Genomic DNA, 17,969 nt, shown 5'->3' with positions numbered 1-17,969 from the left:
AAGGGTGGGTCAGTAGATTTGCAGATGATACGAAGATAGGTGGAGTTGTGGACAGTGAGGAGGGCATTTGTCGTTTGCAAAGGGACTTAGATATGATGCAGGGCTGGGCTAAGGAGTGGCAGATGGAGTTCAACCCTGCCAAGTGTGAGGTTGTCCATTTTGGAAGAACAAATAAGAATGCGGAATACAGGGTTAATGGTAGGGTTCTTAGTCAGGTGGAGGAACAGAGGGATCTTGGGTTCTATGTACATAGATCTTTGAAAGTTGCCACTCAGGTGGATAGAGTTTGTAAGAAGGACTATGGTGTATTATCGTTCATTAGCAGAGTGATTGAATTCAAGAGTCGTGAAGTGATGTTGCAGCTGGACAGGACTTGGGTTAGGCCACATTCGGAGTACTGTGTGCAGTTCTGGTCGCCTTAATTTAGGAAAGATGTGGAAGCTTTGGAGAGGGTGCAGAGAAGATTTACCAGGATGTTGCCTGGAATGGAGAATAGGTGGTACGAGGATAGGTTGAGAGTTCTCGGCCTTTTCTCGTTGGAACGGCGAAGGATGAGGGGTGACTTGATAGAGGTTTATAAGATGATCAGACGAGACAGTCAGAAACGTTTCCCCCGGGTACAACAGAGTGTTACAAGGGGACATAAATTTAAGGTGAAGGGTGGAAGGTATAGAGGCGATGTCAGGGGTGGGTTCTTTACTCAGAGAGTGGTGGGGGCATGGAATGCGCTGCCCGTGGGAGTGGTAGAGTCAGAATCTTTGGCGACCTTTAAGCGGCATTTGTATAGGTACATGGATGGGAGCTTAATCTAGGATAGACGTTCGGCACAACATCGTGGGCCGAAGGGCCTGATCTGAGCTGTATTTTTCTATGTTCTATGTTCTATGTTTTTCCCCTTTTACTGTGATTCTGCAGGTTCACATATTCTGTGAGTCAATAATGTTCAGTAACTGAACATTGATCGATTTTGTCTCGAACAGAGCAGTGGCCTTGTTTTCAGCTAAGTATTCACTTTCCATTTCCTGGTTGTATTGAATGTTCCAGAACCAGACTCTGAGCAATGTTTCCATTCACTTGTGTTGGATTCACTGCCAGCCACATGGTCAGTCAGTTTCAGCAGTTTGAATTCTATAATCATCTAGAATTATGGGTCTATTGATGAAATTATTCTCGATTGTCAGGAAACATCCAACTCGGTCACTGATGTCCTTTAGGGAATGAAGCTGCCATCCTTACCTGATCTAGTCTACATGTGACCCCTGACCCACAGCAATGTGGTTGACTCTTACCTGCCCTCTGGGTAATAAATGCTGCCCATAGCCAGTGGCATCTACATCCAGTGAATGAATTTTCAACAAAGCTCTTAGTCCTGTGTCATGTGAGAAAGAAACAGAAGGTGAAGTTTCAGCCCCTCAAGTCCACTCCATCATTCAATAAGGCCAGGCCTGATCTGTTAGTGATTTGTGTTCCATCTTCCCCCAACGTCCCTTAACAAGAACCTATCAACCTGAATCTTAAAATACTCAGTGAGCCCACCTTCTGGGGCAGAGAGTTCCAAAGTTGCACAGCCCTCTGAGAGGAAATAAATCTCCTCATCTCTGTCCTGAAAGGGTGAATCTAATTTTAAAGCAGTTCTCTCGAGTTCACGTATGACCCACAAGAGGAAACATCCTTTCCACATCCTCTTTAACAAACCATTCAGGAACTTAGACACTTCAGTCATGTCACCCCTCATTCTCCCAAACTCCGGCTGAAACAAATCCAGCCTGTCCAACCGATCCACATTTTATTACTGTCACACCGGGTTGAAATGTTGTGTTGTGTTTATTATGCAGTGAATGTGTTGTCCCACTGTGTGGGGTCTAAGAGTCAACGTGAGCCATACTAGCTTTCCTGTCTCACTGTGTTACATATATCTTACATCACTGTGGTGATCCAATCCCTCCCTACCTCATATAACCAAAAAGAATGGCAGAGAGAGATCAAGAAAAGTTGTTCGAAAATTTGTTGTTGCCTAAAATGTCCTTGGTCTATTTGTAGAGATTGCATTGTAATTGAAGTAACCAGTTAATGAAAAGTTACTGACAAAATATTTTAAGCGGAGTTGCTGCTGGTTATGGAAATGCTGCTGGTTGGTATAAGAGAGGGCTGGGGTGAATACTGTACTGATGAGAAAGTTGAGCAAGGTTACCTTTTATCTTTGTCAATAAGAAGAGGCAGAGATTGCAGCTAGGACAGCGTTGGAGCTGTTTTGATCTTGCAGACATTATTTTAATATTTATTTGATGTGATTTGGTTGTCACTGGCTGGGCCCAGCATTTATTGCCCGTCCCGAGTTACCCTTGAGAAATTGGTGATGAGTTGTCTTCTTGAACCGCTGCAGTCTACCTGCTGTGGGTTGACCCACGATGCCATTGGAGGGGGGATTTCCAGAACATTCCCCCACCGACAGTGAAGGAATGGCAATATTTTCCCAAGTCAGGGTGGGTTAGTACCTTGGAGGGGAACTTGAAGGTTGTTGTATTTCCATCTAGCTGCTGCCTTTGTCCTTCGAGATGGAAGTGGCCATGGGTTCCTTGAGTGTTGTTAGGGCTGCACTAATCCAGGCAAGTGGGGAGAATTCCATCACACTCCTGACTTGTGCCTGGGAGCTGTTGGGCAGGCTTTCAGGAGCCAGGAGTTGAATTACTCTTGTAACCACTGTGTTTGTGTGGTGAGACCAATTCAGTTTCTGATAAATGATATCCCCAGGATAATGTTGATAGTGGGTGTTCAGTGATGGTAACAGCATTGAATGTCAAGTGATGGTAGTTATGTCATTTCTTATACGTGATGGTCGCAACCTGCATTTGTGTGGCATGTATGTTACTTGCTCCTTGTCAGCCCAAACCTGGATATTGTCCAGATCTTGTTGTTCTTGGGGTTGGACTGCTTCAGTACCTGAGCAGTTAATTGGTTAACAATGTTTAATAATTTAAAAATTATGCAAATTCCTTTTTCTATCAAATGTCATGGACTGTATCTTGTGGTCACTCTGATATTAACTTTCGTTATCTCCTTATTTTCTTCCTAATTCAGACACAAATGTTTGAACATCGATCGGGATAAAATTAAATAATTTAAAAACATACGTTTCTACATGTAAACCAATTGAATGAAATACATTCCTTCTGTATTGTCTGCATTTTGAGCAAAAGTCATTTATTTTCAATAATTAATGAATGGCTCATTTATTGTCCTCAATCCATCAATCCAGCTCTTATATTTTAGTCTTCAGTTTACCGATCTTAATAATATCTAATCAACATCAGAGCAAAGTGCTTTTAAAATGTTGAGTCAACTTATTTGTTCTGATTACAACATTTATTATGAATTCATTATCCTTATAATAATTACATTTTTTTTGTCTTTCTAACATGTATAGTCAGATCCATATTTTAATTTAATCCATTGTTTCATTTAATCCTTTGTAACAATACTATTGTTTTCAGGTCAAGTATCGCACAATGGAACCAATGATTTTGTACCCAACATGCTTTGAAAACTGACGTTTGCTCATTTGAATAATCACAGTAATCTCAGCCTTATAAATTCAGAGAACTGTAATTACTTTTCACTGCAATGATTGTTGTTCATGTCTACACATTGCACAGTCACATAGTAACATTAAATATCTCCTTCTTTGAAGTGCACTGATATATTTTCAAAAGTCTATGTGTTGCTAATATGTAACTATTGTTCAGTTCAGTAAGGGGTATAAATGTGCAATAATAGCTCAGTAAGTGAACTGATGTGTATATATTGCAGTGTACCAACTCACAATCATTGTGAAAATCAATTTTTATTTTAACCATCGAAACACAGTTGAATTAATTCAATTATATTTCACTTTAGTGCTCGCATTCATTGTATTTCTAATCACAATAAGAGTGAACTATTTAATGTGACACAATTATTTAAAATTCATGTCACTTTTTCATGGACACAAAATAGCATTAATACCCGTTTTTGCTTTCCTTTACCTATCAAAGTCAAGTTTGAATTGTAGAAAGTTAGACTGATATAGCATGGAAACAGGCCATTCAGCCCAACTTGGCATTCCGGCCAGGTTTCCGAAACTAAACTAGTCCCATTTTCCTGTGTTTGTCCCATATCCCTCTTGATGTTTTCTATCCATGTAACTGTCCGAAAGTCTTTTAGATGTTGTAATTGTACCAGCCGCTGACTTTCCTGTCACAGCTCATCTCAATATGCCAAACACACGTTGTGAAAAGAGTTGCCCCTCAGATCCCTTTTAAAACTTTCCCCCTCACCTTAATAACATTCATACTTTAATCAGTGACCTGAAGCAAATAAATTCAAGATATTGTGACCATTATAATCAACAACAGATACAAGTTGAGAAAATGTTGGATTGAAAAGTAATTCAATTGACACTTAGATATTTTCTAATCAACTCTGAGGTGCTTTGACACATCTCTGTTTAAGGTAGGAATTGAACGCCTGCCTCATGGTCTATTAGTACAGACATTACCGGAAACCTCCATATTGTTCCCATGCAGGAATGGCAGGACTATAATCACATACTTACTGTGGTTACTAACAGGGAGAACTGCTCAGATATTTATCGTGATAATTTGACTAGGATTATATTAAACACTTCCAGTGTGGAATGAATAAAAAGAATTCCTAATTTCTAATAATGATGGAACGAAGCGACAATGATCTTAAATAAATATGTCTCATGCTAATCAAATAATTTAATATGTTTGAAGCAGTTTTCATATACATAAATTAACATTGACCTGCTTTGTAACGCACATGAATTGGAAATAAAGCATTCGCCATTCAACGTGACTACTCAGCGAAAGACAACTTTCCTCAGTTTCACAAAATTGTGATTTCCAAGAATTCAAGATTTATTGTAAAAGAATAGATCAAACATTTGTTAATTCAGGTTTGTGTACACAAGAAACACATGAAATTTAAATAATGTTTAATGTGAAAAATAGTTAGCTCTTTTGTAATAATCAAAAATATAGAAATGTTAACATTGAAGTGAAATACAATCAGTACAAGAACGCAAAAAAACTGTGGATGCTGGAACTCAGAAACAAAATCAGTAATTGCTGGAAAACAACACAGCAGGTCTGGCAGCATCTGTGGGAAGCATTCAGTGTTAATACTTTGGGTCCAGTGACCCTTCTTCAGAATGTATTTTTGCTCACAGCCAATTCAATCCAACTAAGCTTCCATACTGAAAATTATTTTGCTAAGATTAAGAGATTGTAGAGTGCAATATTGTTTGTCCGTTGATGTATTGAGCCATTGTTCCACATCGACAGCTGGATATATTGCATTTAAACAATGATTACCAGTTAGACATTAGCAATAATTAGTTTTTAAAATGGCTGAAACCAAATTTAAGGTTGATAAGAAAATCCTTATTGCAATGTAATTGTGCAGTACATCTGAAAAAACTGAAATATTGAAGTAAAAAATAATTAGCCATCTCTTAATTGATAAGGCTGATTAATAATCCTTCCATTAATACGAGAATTCAAATGAAAGAGAATGAGATAGTTACTATGAGTGTTGGGTGAGAAAACTCTGGTTGATTGCAGGTGTGTTGACCTGAAAAGAATGTTAATATTTCATTGTGATACTGGCACTAAGAAGTAATGGATTCAACTAAAATGTGAATCTCATGATGGTGTGAGAATTGAAATGACAATCAAATAATAATTAATGTTAGAACTCAACACTTAAAATGATTCAATGTATTCAAAGTACTGGATTTTCATTAAGATCAGTAAACTGAGAATTAAAATATTGGGTTAATTTAAAACAAAAATCACAACTTCAGAGATGATTCATCAGAATTGTTTTGTAATTGAAAAAACACATTTATTCAAGAAATTTCCCTTATTTTCTGTCTTTTTTCCACAGGGATCTGTACTGGAACTCTTCTGGTTACGATACAAATATATAGAAGTGACATGATTTAAAACCTAATTGGGTGAGTTAATAAGCTTGCAGATGATACAAAGTTCAGTGCTGTTGTGAATAATATAGAAGGTTTTCAAAGAATGCAGCAAGGAAAAAGATAAACTGCAGCTATGGGCAGAGAAATTAAAGGTAAAGCTTAATCCATACAAGTGTGAGGTGTCACACTTAGGGAGCTCAAATATTAAGGAAAAGTAGATAGTTAATGGCAGGACCCTGAACAGCTTTGTTGTTCAAAGGGATGTTGGTTTTGAAGACCATGGCTCCCTGAAAGTGTCCATGCAAGTTGATAGGGTGGTAAGGAAGGCAAATGGCATGCTTGCCTTTATTGGTCAGGGAACTGGTTACAAGAGTCAGAATATCATTTTGCAACTTTGTAAGACTTTGGTTAAGGCATATTAAAGTATTGTATTCACTTCTGTTCACCACATTACAGGAAGGGTATGGAGGCTTTGGAGATGGCACAGAGGGCGTTTACCAGGATGCTTTTTTGGAGAGGCTGCTTTTTTGTGGAGTGGCGGTGGCTGAGGGGAAGGATTGATTGAAGTCTATGCAATCAGGAGATACTTAGGTAGTGTTGTCAGTCAGGGTTTCTTCCCAGAGTTGAAACGTCAAAACTATGAGGCATGCATTTAAGGTTGTGGGGGGAAGTTCAAGGGGCATGTGAGGGGCATTTACTTTTTACACAGGGAGTGGTAGGTGTCTGGAATGAACTTCAAGGGTTGGTGGTGGAGAAAGATACATTAAGGCTATTTAATGTTCATTTAGATAAGTTGGACGGATATGGACCAAGGATAGGCAGAAGGGATGAGTTTCTTTTGCATTATATTCAGCACAACATTACAGGCCATAGGACCCATTCCTGAGCTGCACACATCTTTCAGAGAAAACTAATACCTCACTCATGTGACATTTAATCTAATCAATATTTAGCCACTGGTGTCAGAAATAGGAAGAAAATAAGTAGAGAACAAACTTGACTATAATCTAAAGATAGAGTCATTGACATTTACACAGGTAATTTTTTGATTTTTGTTAATTATAAGATTAATAACTTTGGAGATGTGTTGAAAATGTTTGCAGTTACTGATGTGCTGAGCCAAAATTACCCTTTTTAAATTGAAGATTGGACTAGAAACCTGTTAGAAAACTTGAAAATATTCAGTAAGGTGTGATGCGCATCATAATTTAATCCATTGATTTTTACTGCCAATACTACGTTAAAAAGAATTCAGCTCTACACCAAAAAGCATCGATTTTCCATCCCATGCTTATTGGAAATATTGTAATACTACTCATTTCATCAATCAAAGTAATCACAGCCTCATCGAGTAAGAGATATCTAATGACATTTCACCAATAATTACTGTTTATTTTGACACATTGCTCGTTCAAACGGCAATGTGATGTTTCTCATTAATATTCAGTTCACTGACAGCATATTAATAAATTAGTTATTGCTAATATCTAACCATTGATCAATCCAGTCAGGGATAGAAAAGTGGAAATATGGCTCAGTACGTCCACTGATGGAAAGATATTGCAGTGTTCACTCTGCCAATTATTGTGAATATCGATCTATATTTTGATTTGATTTGATTATATTTTTCTTCAACACAAAGATTTATTGTAATTCTGATCACAGTAAGATTATTTAAATTTGTGACTTTTTTGTAGACAAAAAAATAGAATTTACAGGTGTTTGCTCTTTCCTTTATCAATCAGAAAACATTTGGAATTGTTGCAAGTTATACATTTGTGGAAGGAAGAGAAGATGTCAGCAGCTGAATAGTCACAGTGAATGACCTTTTCTTCCGATTCCGTCCGACTGCTAAACATTCTCATTATCTTTTTCTTGATAAGAAAAAAACTGCTTTAAACGTATTCAGCAGTTTTATTTTTTATGAATTCACAATAAGGTCATGATATGTCGATTTATCTTTCTTCCAATTATTCTGATATTAATTTGTAAGTAAGAGCATATGTGCTTAGTACCATTATTATAGTGAATTACTATTTCATTCTCAGTCCATTACACAGAAACAGTCTAATTAATTCCCAGCCCAATTATCGGAATGAACACTGGTTAGTTTTCATTTGAGTAATCCCAATTGATTATAATCCCACCCTTCGTTGTTGGGAAGATAATGAAAGGAACTTGTGTATCTCGAGTCGTGTCTCTCCGAAGAGACCAGATCACCTGATGCAGAGCCACAGCCTTTAAAGCTAGTGCTTATAAATAAACCTGTTGGACTATAACCTGGTGTCATGTGATTTTTAACTTTGTCCACTCTAGTCCAAGACCGAGATCTCCAAATTATTGTTGCAGAAAGGAATTCTCGTAAGTTTTAAAAGAAAATATGACTTTAATTAAGATCTTTAACACACGATTATTAATCCCTTCCTATATTCTTAAAATATAGTTGTAATTGAAACAAAGTGCTCACTGAACACGTCACACACAGCTACACAAATGTCTTCCTGGTCATCTAATTACTGCTCCAGAGAAAAACCTGAGTAAGTATCTTATTGTTTATGAGAACATGCACCACAATAAACATTTGGTGAGCAGTTCCATCCAATAAATGCACTTGATTTCTCACATTTCACTTCAGTAATTGCACACGAAATATTTCACTAAAACCAATTACAATGCTTTATTACAAATGAGCGAGGACGCTAATGTCAGCATACATAGCAGATTTCCAATCCAGTTGAAGTATCGCAAAATAAAATGATGTATTTTGGCTTAGTACAACGGTAGGTGAAAACACATTGAGCTTGCACCTTAAAAATCTTTATCTGCTTATTCAGAGAAAATAATGAAAGATGGCACTGTAAATTTATTTTGACTTTCACTCATGAAAATACTCATGTGAATCGCTTCTCATTTTATTCCTAGTTCTGATACAAATGTCGAAATATTTATGATAATAAAATTTTAGGAAAAATAAGAGTGTTCTTTGCAAGAACGACATGAAGATGTTCAAGGTCCTTGAATTACTGTTGAGAAGAATACCCTTCACAAGGGTCTTATTGTCTTGTGCCGATGTTTTTTGTGACTGGTGACTGATGCATTTTCAAATCATGTGCACTGCAGAAGGATTTTTTTAATTTTAAATTTGTTATGAGCAAAAAAACTGCTTTGAACATGTTGATTTACTTTTTTTACTCCAAAGTTATTTATCAATGTACAATCATCACAAAATTATGGAAGTTCCCTGTATCTTACGTTCACTGTCATACGCTTCTACTTATTAACTTCTACTTATTAACTTCCTGCTTCCGACAGGAATGTCGAAACATTGGTCATGATCAAAAGTATATAAATTAAAAGTACATGTCAAGAAGCAAAACAATGGATGGTAACATGTCATTCTTGTAATCCTGCATGTTTGACCCAAAAACAATTCTGCTGAATAAGAACTGAATGGATCATTTTTTGTGAATCCATAAAGCTAGCCATTATATTGTATTCCTCAGTTTATCGATCTTAATGAATATCCAATAATCATCACAGCAAAGTGCTTTTAGAATATTAAATCAATTTATTTTTTCAGATTATACTGTTATTTTTCTAGTCACTGCTTTTACGATAATTGCACAATTATTGGAGTTAATCTTTCTAACAAATGTAGTGAGATTCGCATTTTAATTGCATCAATTGTTTCTCAGTACGAACCCTACAATATAAAAATCAATTTACTGTTCAGCTGAACGATCCCATAACGGAACCAATGACTTCCCATCCAATGCCTCATTGTAAATATTTGATGATTGCTCATTTGAATGATCACGGTAATCTCAGCCTGAAGCGTTCAGAAAACTGTAATTACTTTTCATTAGAATAATTCCTGGTCATTTCTCCACATTGTTCAGTGAAATAATCAACTAAGATTTCTCAGTATTCTTAAATTAACTGATAGAATTTTGACAATCCAATTGCTGCTATTATCTAATCATTGTTCAATATAGTTCGGGGTATATCTGTGGAATTATGGCTCATGCATGAAATAATGTAAAGATTTGCAGTGTGTGTTGTTAGTATCAATTTTTATTTTAACCCTAGCAAAAGTTGAATTGATTTAATTATGTTTCACTTACATGTTAACATTTACTGTATTTATAAACACGATACAAGTTAATCATTTTTCATGCAACAAAATAAATTAAAATTCTTGTGATGTTTTGAAGTACAACAAAAGGAGCTAACATCTCTATTGTTCCATGAAATAGTCACAGTACATTTTGAACTTTGGGAATTTGAAAATTTTGGGAAAGAAGGGAAGTTGTCTTCAGATGAATAGTCGTATTGTGTGACTAATTCATTTATTTTCCTATTCATTTATGTTGCAAAAGCATTTTAATTTTCTTTTCATTTTGTGAAAACTTGCGTTGAACATATGGAACTATTTTATTGATTTTTGTTCATCAGTGTACAATGATCAAATGATTAGGCTTTTTTTCCTATCATGGATCTTCATGAGATTCATATTTAATTAAAGTCATTATTGCTTTGTTACAACTTTAATGTAAATTACTAATTCATTTTGTCAGTTCATTACACACAGAAAATATGTAATTAATTCCCATACAAATTATTACAATAAACATGTGATTCGTTTTCATTTGTGTTGCCACAGTAAGCATGTGACTATGGTCCTACCCTTCCGGGGGTGGGGACATTATGAAGGGTCCGTGTGGAGCTCTGACAGTGTCTCTACGACAAGATTAGGAGGAATGATTTCAATTCCCACCTTCAGCAGAGATGTGTCAGAGCAGCTCCAAATATTCATGAGAAAATACCGGGCATAGATTGAACTGCTTTTCAAAACAACATGAAATATACTTCAATCTGCTGTGCATTTCAACCGTCACCATATCTACTACTTATTTTCTTCAGGTCACTAATAAAACGTATCATATCTGCTAGTTCAACATTCCTTGAAAAAGTAACTGAGAATGTTGCAATCTTAAAGTTGGAAGAGTCTAAGAAATGATACTCACTGATCTGTTTTTCTCTGTTTGAAAGAACCGAGTTCAGACATTTCAAGCACAAGAATCCTTATTCTCCAGGATTATAAAGATGAAAAAATAAACAGTTAAAATTCCTCTTCAGCAAAATAACCAAATGCAACTTCATATTATTCATTGGTCTGTTGATCACCTACAATTGTAACTAAATATTGCAATTCATCTAAATATTGTTATGTGCTTTGAACAAAATAAATTTCTTATTACTAATCATTCTTGAATTGTCAGGAATTTGTTTTTATTTTCCATCCACCAATTCATAAGATTAATATGCTTTCAAAATATCGACGTGTTCATTTGAACATTTAATTTGTCTCTCTCTCTCACTTATCTCACTTCATGCACGATAGCTTCAATGCATTTTGCTAATTAACTCTACGAAACTTAAAAATGTTGTTGACTTTACTTCTTTTGGACGGAAGAAAACAATGCAGGTACACCCATTTGATCTTTAGCTCAAATAACACTAAATTTTAAATTATTGAAAAGACTACACTGGGGGGAAAAGAACGATTCTTCATCTCAAATATCACATTAAATAACACTTTTTCAAATCAATACAAAATGATTTGTATTTTAATTTCATTATAAGAAAAAAAACCTGCTTTGGAAATGTTAGAATCTGTTTCTTTTACTTCCAGCATTAGTTGTCAACGAACAATAATCACGTAATTATCAGTCATTTTGTGCAAAATAATTTTCTATACCAAATGTCATTTATTTGACCTTTTGTTCACAATAGTACTCACTTTACCGGTCTAATTATTTTCTTCCTTATTCTGACATAGATGTCTAAACATTTATCACGATAAAAATTTAAAAAATAAACATGACTCAACAAAAAAACCCAATGTTGAACTGTGTCAATTGTTGCTGAGTATTTTTTAGAATTATTAAAGCGACTTTTTATATATTAATTTTCTGTTTATCAATCTTAATTATGACGCAATCGATGTCAGAGCAAAGTGCTTTCAAAATATTAATTTAATTTATCTATCAATATTCTAGAAACAATTAACAAGTACAATAATTACACAGCACTTTGTGCTTGTTATGAAGTCTAAGTTAATGTGTTATTAATATTTTCCATATTTCTTATTGTGAATGCTACAATATAAAAACCTGTTTGGTCGGGCCAATACACCCAGAAAAGACCAATAACTGCCCTTGCGACATCCTTTGTAAATATCTGACTTTTGCTCATTTGAACGATCACAATCATCACAGTCATTGATATTCAGAGAACACCAGTTACTTTACACTGCAATATTTCTCTTCATTTCTGCACATTACTCAGTGGAATAGCAAGATGAGATACCTCATTATTCTTAAATTCATTAATAGTAGTTTTAAAATCAATTTGTTGCTAATATCAAATAATTGTTCAGTTTGGCAAAGGATGTAAGTGTGGAATTATGGTTCCATGTAATAACTATTGCAAGAACTTAGCAATGTAGAATCTCACAATCATTGTGAATATTGCTTTTCATTTTAAACTTGGAAACACTTCTGAAATGATTTGATTGTAATTCACTTCAATGTTAACATTTATTGTGCTTCTAATCACTATAATAGTTTAATATTTTTCTTGTGCACAATTATTTAAATTCCAATGAATTTTTTTTGAAGTACACAAAAAAGGATTGACATCTTTCTTGTTTCATTAAACACTCACGGGAAATGGTGACTTCTTAGAAATCATACATTTTCAGAAACAATGAAAGTTGTCTTCAGCTGAATAGTAACATTGACTGACCAATTCATCATTTTGTTCCAATTTACGTGTGGAACAAACAAAATTTACGTTGCATTTTATAAAATGAGAAACTATTATGAACATGTAGAATTATTGTATTCATTTTTATTTATCAATTTACAGTAATCACACAAATCTGTCAAGTTGTCATTCCACAAATTATCATAAAAATCATATTTAATTACGACATCTGTTAACTCCCATAATTATTGTAAATTACTATCTAATTTTAAGTACATTACACACAGGATCCATCCATTTTATTCCAATCCAATTATCACAATAAACATCTGATTAATTTTTACTTGAGTTACCACAGTGAGCATGTGATTATAGACCTGCCCAGCCTCGTTGGGAACATTATGAAGGAATGTTGTGCAGCTCTGATAGTGTCTCTGTTACCAGACCAGGAGGTACAGTTTCAATTCCCACTTTGCACAGAGTTGTGCCAGAGCAGCTCTGAATGTTGATTAGAAAATATCTAAGAATCAATTGAATTGCCTTTCAATTCAATATTTGATATGTTTCCATCTGTTGTTCATTCGAATAATCACAGTATTTGCTATTAATTTTCTTCAGGTCACTAATAACAGAATGTATCTAATTCCACTCATTCAATATTCGTTGAAAAATATTTGAGAATGTTGCAGTCATACAGATGAAATATACAAAGTAATGATATCAATTTATTTTCTTCTGTTCTGAAGAGCTGAGTTCAAACAGTACATAGACCTTGATGCTCCAGTGCTATAAAAATGAGGAGAAAAAATACATTTCTTGTTCAGTCAAATAAACAAATGCCAATTCTTTTTATTTATCACTTTTTAATTATTGATGTTTATGAATTGTGTGAAATTTGTTTTTCATTTTCCACTCACCTATTTATATTGAATGTGAGATTGAACTGCTGTGAAAATATGGAAGTGCATTCATTTGAAATTTGACTTTGCACATGTGGGATATATATAAAGCAGTGTTACTTCTGCAATCATAATTGTTTATTCAAGGTAGATGAACTCGCACCAGTGTATAATTGTTTCAGCCAAGAGCTGAGTTAACAAGAATAAAAACTATGTGAAGGAAATATATTATTGCTTTTGTATTAGCTAAAATTTGCGTACAAGAATGAAATGTGTCTGCAAATAATGGTAGATGTTATAGACAAATAGTTAAGGTGCTGTGAATGGAGGGGGGTAGGTTAAGCTAGATATGCCTGTACAAACAGTTACAAGCATCTGTTTCCCGCTTCAGCAGGAACAAAATAACACCATCAAAAGGTCATAAGGCTCGGTGTAAATAAAGAATAAAAAGAAATTATGCTTTGGTTAGCAAGGAAATAGATGGCAGTGTAGAAGGACAAATAACAATAAGAACACAGAGGGAGGTGGTCAAATGGCCTTGTGAGGCCAGACATAAACATTATGTCAGGGACGACGCTGGATGAGTTCAGAGATAAACAGCCGGTTTAGATTAGAAATAGTTGTAAACAGTGAAGGAGCAATGGGAGGAGGGACGAGTAACGAATTACATAAATATTGTGTACTCGTTAAATTCAGTGTGTGTGTGTGCGTGTGCCTTGTGGACAGTGGACACCACACCCCTCTTGCAACAGCGTAATAAATGATATTACTGATTCAGGTCTTGTTCCGGACTGAAGTTATTGAAGTGACTGAACTTCATTTCACACAATCACTTATCTCATTTATTGCATGATGTCTGAAGTGTGTTTTGCTCAGCAATTCTATCAACTATTTAAAAAGTCTAATCTTAAATAAGATCCTTAACACCCAATTACCAATTTGTTGCTAATTCATGTAAATATCTCAATTTTCTTGAAGTCAATGTTCACACAAAACAGTGCACATAAAGCGACACAAAGATATTCATCATCAGCTGATTACTGTTCAGTGGAATAACCTGAGTATCTTATTGTTCCTGAGACTAATGACAACAGTAAGCATTTGTTTACTCGTCCATACAGTAAGTGCATTTGATATCTTATATTTCAGTTCAGTTGTTAACGGCGATTTATGTTGTTTAAAACAATAATTCTAATTTGTCATGGATATTGACTGTAGTACAAAAACACTGGAAACATTTAAAAAAATATTCTAACAATCTTTAAGCTCCTCTTCTGTTGTGTGTGTGCAAGAGACAATTCAAATTATAACCATTTTTGTTGCAAATTCAACAAACGCTACGTTTTGAGTTTATGAACTTCTTACAGTTTTGCAAAAAGGTTAGTCTTCACTGTATGTCATATTAAAAGACTGCTTTTTCCAATCATGCATGCTACAAAATGATTATTGCTTTCATTGCATTGTAAGAAAAGAAGTGTTGAATTTTTTGTTGTTTCAATTCCAACATTATCCATCATTGTAGAATAATGACACAATTATTACAATCGCTTCATATACCACCCAGCAGTGACTTCATTGTTTGTTTATTTTCATGCTCATTTTCATGACCTATTAATTCTCTTCCTAATTCTGACACTTTGATTATAATAGTAATCAACGTACCATCTCTACAAGGAATCCAGTGGAAAGAAATTCGCAATTTGTATATTGCATAAATTTTTAAGTTCAGAAAAGAATTTTGTTCAATAATTACTGAATGTCTCATTTTTTCTTTAATACGTAAAGCTAGCTACTATGTTTTATTCCTTAGTTCACTGATCTTAATAAATACTCAATCGACATCACAGTAAAGTGCTTTTGAAATATTGAATCATGTTAATTCTTCATATGTATTGCTGTGTACAATCTCTCAATCATTGTAACAATCAATATTTATTTTACCTGTTGAAACATAGTTGTATTAATGTAAATATATTTATCTTCAATGCTAACACTTAAGACTTAAGCATTTTTCATGCAACAAAATCCAATGAAAAAGCATCAGCATCTCTTTATCACTTCATTAAACAATGACAATAAATTTTGAATTTTTGAAAGTTGAACATTTTTTAGGAAGAAGGAATGTTGTCTTCAGTTGAATGTTCGCATTGAATGACTCCTTCACAGTATCTGCTGTTTATTCTCTTCTTCGGGTTCCCAAGAAAAGAAATTAACTAGTTCTGCTGGTTCTAAATTCCTGAAAAATATTTGAGAATGTTGTGGTCTTAAAGGTGAAAAGGCTAACTGATCGTAAGTGATTAGTTTTTTGTTCGAAAGAGCTTGATTCAAACATTTCGGACATTCACATTGTTATTCTGCCGTGTTACAAGGAGAGAAAACAAGTCGCTTTCTTCGTCTGTAAAGTAAACATATGACACTTCCAATTATTCATTAGTCAGCTAATTACCTACATTTGTTATTAAAAATTGCAATTCATCTAAATATTGGAATTACATTTGATCAAATTAAATTTCTAATTATTTTTCATTCGTGAATTGTTGGAGTTTTCTTTTGTTTTCCATTCATCTATTCGTATTGAATGTAAATTTTATGTGCTTTGACAATAGCAGAGGGTGTTTATTTGAAATTTGTCTTTACACACCTCTCACTGATTTTACTTATTGCATATAGTTGCACAGTGGCTCAGTCATTAACAATGCTACCTCACAGTGTCAGGGATCTCAGTTTGATCCCATCCTCGGGTAACAGTCTTTGTGTACTTTGCCCATTCTCTCCAAGTCTATGTGACTTTGCTGTGGTTTCCTCCCACAATCCAAAGACGTGCAGGTTAGGTGAGCTGGCCATGCTAAATAGCACATTGTGTTCAGGGATGTGTATATGAGTCAGCAGTAAATGTAGAGGGATATGGTTGGGAAAGTGTTTGTCTGGGTTACTCTTTGGAGGGTCACTTTATTCAACGAAATGACCTGTTACCACACTGTGCTAACAGGGATTCTACAGTAGTTTAATTGCGTTTCTCTAAGCAATTCTAACTTTTTTAAAGTTGACTTTAGTTAATACCTTTAACACTTGATTATCAGTGTTCCTAAATCTTGTAAAATATCTCAATATTTTTAAAATCATTGTTCACACAAAACACTAAACATGAGGCCACACAAAGGTCTTCATGACCATCTAATTACTGTTCAGTGGAATAATCAGAATAACTATCGGATTGTTCCTGAGATCAATCCCCACTGCCACAGTAAGGATCTGGTTATCATTCCCTCCAATAAATGCAGAAGTTGTCCTCTGGTATTTCAGTTCAGTAATTACAAACGATACTGGTTGTTCAAAGCAGTGGTTATTCTTTATTATGAATGGCAAAGGATTCTAACGGAAGAGGTGTTCATATGTCCTAATGTGTTGCATGATCACAAACAATTTTCAGTCCAAATATTGCACAAAAAAGTGTAAATTTGGTTTTGTTCAACTGCCGAGGCTAAAATTTTCAGTTCATGTTCATTACAAATATTTGGAGAAAGTGAGGAAAGTAGATGCTGGAGATCAGAGTCAAGAATGTGGTGCTGGAATAGCACAGAATGTCAGGCAGCATCTGAGGAGCAGGAGAAACCATGTTTCAGGCATAAGCCTTCATCGGGAATCTCCGGCTCTATGGATGCTGCCTGGTCTGCTGTGCTTTTCCACCACCACACTTTCGACACAAAAAAATATTTGCTTATTTGGAGCAAATACTCTCTGTTTCCTCTGTAATTTAAATGTACTGTGCTTTCTATTCACTCAAGTTCTCATTTTAATAGCTCCTCGTTTTCTTCTTAATCTGACACAAATCTCAAAACTCCGGCACAATAAAAGCGATATGAATTATAAATTAGCATCTGGACAAGAGAACCAATGAACAGCTACATAGACCTCTTGAACAACAAAGATATTAGAATGAAAAAGCAATGCCTTCCAAAAAGATCTCTGTACGTCTGTATCCTTTTTCAATTCAATAATCCTGCAAATAGCTTACAATTATCAGTTGATCTCTCTTAATGACTATCTACTCAATGTCATTGTAAACGACTGATAAAATTGAAACATTGAAACGAATTCTTTCTCAATTCGTTATTACAACAATAAGTGAACCATATTTTATCTGTCCGCTAAGGTCAAGTGACCTGTGGCCCAAAATGTAACATTCTAAATATTTCTACAGCTGGGGAAAGCAGAGCTAAAAAGGTCAAACTAAAGGAAACAGTAGACAAAGTAAGCAGCTCCAGAAAACAGTGGAAAGCCCGGTCAAAGAGCTCACAAAGGTTCGGGAGACT

At 34.8% G+C, this 17,969-nt stretch overlaps 1 long non-coding RNA gene across 1 annotated transcript in view; it reads right to left on the bottom strand.

Moving 5' to 3' along the window:
• Positions 1–13,551: 13,551 nt before the first annotated feature.
• Positions 13,552–17,969, bottom strand: part of LOC140454079 (uncharacterized) — a 41,710-nt gene continuing 37,292 nt past the window's right edge. Inside the window, exon 3 of the long non-coding RNA XR_011952624.1 lies at positions 13,552–16,051. This is a non-coding gene — a long non-coding RNA (uncharacterized lncRNA). The remainder of the gene's footprint in view (positions 16,052–17,969) is intronic.

The sequence above is a fragment of the Chiloscyllium punctatum genome, chromosome 28, assembly GCF_047496795.1.
Source record: "Chiloscyllium punctatum isolate Juve2018m chromosome 28, sChiPun1.3, whole genome shotgun sequence".
Lineage (NCBI taxonomy): Eukaryota > Metazoa > Chordata > Chondrichthyes > Orectolobiformes > Hemiscylliidae > Chiloscyllium > Chiloscyllium punctatum.
This window is presented reverse-complemented; position numbering and strand designations above follow the sequence as displayed.